This window comes from Onthophagus taurus, unplaced genomic scaffold, assembly GCF_036711975.1.
Source record: "Onthophagus taurus isolate NC unplaced genomic scaffold, IU_Otau_3.0 ScKx7SY_15, whole genome shotgun sequence".
NCBI lineage: Eukaryota > Metazoa > Arthropoda > Insecta > Coleoptera > Scarabaeidae > Onthophagus > Onthophagus taurus.
In genome coordinates this window covers 2,221,330-2,225,289 of record NW_027248940.1, presented here as the reverse complement: position 1 = coordinate 2,225,289, position 3,960 = coordinate 2,221,330, and the positions used below count along the sequence as shown (strand labels likewise).

Below are 3,960 nucleotides of genomic sequence, written 5' to 3'. Positions count from 1 at the left end.
TATATACTCGTACAATTATTTGCTGTGGAACATAGTGACTTAACAAAATCATTCCGAATCGGACAAGAAGGCGAATACTCTTCCCCCATTGCTAACGGATATAATTTTGGTCCAATATTGTATTTGTTATGTACCAGTGATATTCCCAAGCTGATGCAAAACTATCCCATTTTGAAGTGTTCAAGCCAAGGTCGTTTGCGGGCGAGGCTTTACACTAATGCCAACCTCATACAGAATTATCTCATTTTTACGGATATATATAGTAATTAATCTGTGGTCGCGGTCCCATTTAATTTTATATGATATTAATATGATATTTAATGCAGCGCCTCGGCTTAATTAAACTACAACTAGTCATTAGTTAAGCTGAGGCAGCCTCACCCTCATTGCAATGTATGTCCCAATTCGAAATTTTCTTAAAATTAAAACTCAAAGAAACAAAATACAGAAATGATATCACATAAATATATTTATTATTATTGCAGTATCATATCAGCAAATATAATTATACTCTAAATACGAACATAACCTCAACCCACTTAATTTAGTGTAGGAATTGGATGAACGAGAACGACGATAACAAAGCGGTGAACCTCAGATGGAGGAATATCGGAAATTGGTTGTTTTTCATACAACGTGTCTTCTTGTTCTTTATTATACAGTAATTCTTTATACATCATATATTTACTACACCCCACCAAACCAAGAAATATCAAGCCGATAGCAGCTCCTGCTACACATTTAATTATCCTTGTCGGTATAATAATTAATCTTCTATCTCCATTATTATTGTCTAGATTTCTAAGGTTTGGAAAAATATTTCGTGTTGTATTGATTTTTGACGTCATAAAGTCGTTCATCCCATGGTCCATTTTCGTTCTAAACCGGCTTTCTCTTAAAATCCCTAGAAAATCGAATTTCTTATTAAAAAAATCATCTCGTTCAACATTTACGAGTGGTTGCTCTGTTGAAGGAGCAGTTAAAAGGTTATTTTGAGTGAGTGCATTCGACGCGATGTTTTTCATTAAAAGGAACGATAACAACAATCTGAAATGAATAGTTTTGTTATGGTATTAAATATATTTTTCTTTTTTCGGGTACTTACTTTGTAGTGAAAATCATTTTTGCATTGGACATTTTATAACCTAACAGCACCTGTTCAAACTGAAGGTTGATGGAATAAAGCTGGGACTATAAATAGAGATGCGCTTTTATTACCTAAACAAGATTTTCCCGGTGACACCTGAAAATTAAAGCTAAACAAATATCGAAACTAAATGCACATTTGTAACAATTAATTTATGTGATTCTTTTTAAAATATTTTTATTAAAAATGTTGTGTGAATTTTTTTAATACAATTAAAAAAGGAATAACTTTTGTTAATCAAATTTTTTAATTTCTCTGTGAACAGTAAGTATGAAATACAATTTAATTCAAATCAAGAAATTTCAAAGCTAATTATTATTTTTATCGAAATATGTTTCATGCAATATTTGTTGCTTATATCAAAAAGCTTTTCAAATAAAACATGTTAAGAATTAATAAGGCAACAAGTTTTATTAATACAATTTTTTGAAATTATCAATTTTTTAATTTCCCTCTGAATAATACAGAAATTGAATTCAATGTTATTTTGCTAATTGCTATTTGTATCAAAAAGTTCTTCAAATAAAACTTGTTCAAAATTAAAAAGGGAACAACTTTTATTAATACAATTTTTTGAAATTATCAATTTTTTAATTTCCCTCTGAATAATACAAAAATTGAATTCAATGTTATTTTCCTAATAGTTGTTTGTATCAAAAAGTTCTTCAAATAAAACTTGTTCAAAATTAAAAAGGGAACAACTTTTATTAATACAATTTTTTGAAATTATCAATTTTTTGATTTCCCTCTGAATAATACAAAAATTGAATTCAATGTTATTTTGCTAATTGTTATTTGTATCAAAAAGTTCTTCAAATAAAACTTGTTCAAAATTAAGAAGGGAACAACTATTATTAATACAATTTTTTGAAATTATCAATTTTTTAATTTCCCTCTGAATAATACAGAAATTGAATTCAATGTTATTTTGCTAATTGTTATTTGTATCAAAAAGTTCTTCAAATAAAACTTGTTCAAAATTACAAAGGAAACAACTTTTATTAATACAATTTTTTGAAATTATCAATTTTTTAATTTCCCTCTGAATAATACAAAAATTGAATTCAATGTTATTTTGCTAATTGTTATTTGTATCAAAAAGTTCTTCAAATAAAACTTGTTCAAAATTACAAAGGAAACAACTTTTATTAATACAATTTTTTGAAATTATCAATTTTTTAATTTCCCTCTGAATAATACAGAAATTGAATTCAATGTTATTTTGCTAATTGTTATTTGTATCAAAAAGTTCTTCAAATAAAACTTGTTCAAAATTACAAAGGAAACAACTTTTATTAATACAATTTTTTGAAATTATCAATTTTTTAATTTCCCTCTGAATAATACAAAAATTGAATTCAATGTTATTTTGCTAATTGTTATTTGTATCAAAAAGTTCTTCAAATAAAACTTGTTCAAAATTACAAAGGAAACAACTTTTATTAATACAATTTTTTGAAATTATCAATTTTTTAATTTCCCTCTGAATAATACAGAAATTGAATTCAATGTTATTTTGCTAATTGTTATTTGTATCAAAAAGTTCTTCAAATAAAACTTGTTCAAAATTACAAAGGAAACAACTTTTATTAATACAATTTTTTGAAATTATCAATTTTTTAATTTCCCTCTGAATAATACAAAAATTGAATTCAATGTTATTTTGCTAATTGTTATTTGTATCAAAAAGTTCTTCAAATAAAACTTGTTCAAAATTACAAAGGAAACAACTTTTATTAATATAATTTTTTGAAATTATCAATTTTTTAATTTCCCTCTGAATAATACAGAAATTGAATTCAATGTTATTTTGCTAATTGTTATTTGTATCAAAAAGTTCTTCAAATAAAACTTGTTCAAAATTACAAAGGAAACAACTTTTATTAATACAATTTTTTGAAATTATCGATTTTTTAATTTCCCTCTGAATAATACAAAAATTGAATTCAATGTTATTTTGCTAATTGTTATTTGTATCAAAAAGTTCTTCAAATAAAACTTGTTCAAAATTAAGAAGGGAACAACTTTTATTAATACAATTTTTTGAAATTATCAATTTTTTAATTTCCCTCTGAATAATACAAAAATTGAATTCAATGTTATTTTACTAATTGTTGTTTGTATCAAAAAGTTCTTCAAATAAAACTTGTTCAAAATTAAAAAGGGAACAACTTTTATTAATACAATTTTTTGAAATTATCAATTTTTTAATTTCCCTCTGAATAATACAAAAATTGAATTCAATGTTATTTTACTAATTGTTGTTTGTATCAAAAAGTTCTTCAAATAAAACTTGTTCAAAATTAAAAAGGGAACAACTTTTATTAATACAATTTTTTGAAATTATCAATTTTTTAATTTCCCTCTGAATAATACAGAAATTGAATTCAATGTTATTTTGCTAATTGTTATTTGTATCAAAAAGTTCTTCAAATAAAACTTGTTCAAAATTAAAAAGGGAACAACTTTTATTAATACAATTTTTTGAAATTATCAATTTTTTAATTTCCCTCTGAATAATACAAAAATTGAATTCAATGTTATTTTACTAATTGTTGTTTGTATCAAAAAGTTCTTCAAATAAAACTTGTTCAAAATTAAAAAGGGAACAACTTTTATTAATACAATTTTTTGAAATTATCAATTTTTTAATTTCCCTCTGAATAATACAGAAATTGAATTCAATGTTATTTTGCTAATTGTTATTTGTATCAAAAAGTTCTTCAAATAAAACTTGTTCAAAATTAAAAAGGGAACAACTTTTATTAATACAATTTTTTGAAATTATCAATTTTTTAATTTCCCTCTGAATA

The 3,960-nt window shown here is 23.9% G+C and overlaps 1 long non-coding RNA gene across 1 annotated transcript; it reads right to left on the bottom strand.

Annotated features, from left to right (window-relative positions):
- Positions 1-451: 451 nt before the first annotated feature.
- Positions 452-1,255, bottom strand: LOC111419561 (uncharacterized). The gene is made up of 2 exons (XR_011642182.1): positions 1,106-1,255; positions 452-1,047 (listed from the first exon to the last, which is right to left on the bottom strand). It is a non-coding gene; the product is annotated as an uncharacterized lncRNA (long non-coding RNA).
- Positions 1,256-3,960: the final 2,705 nt, after the last annotated feature.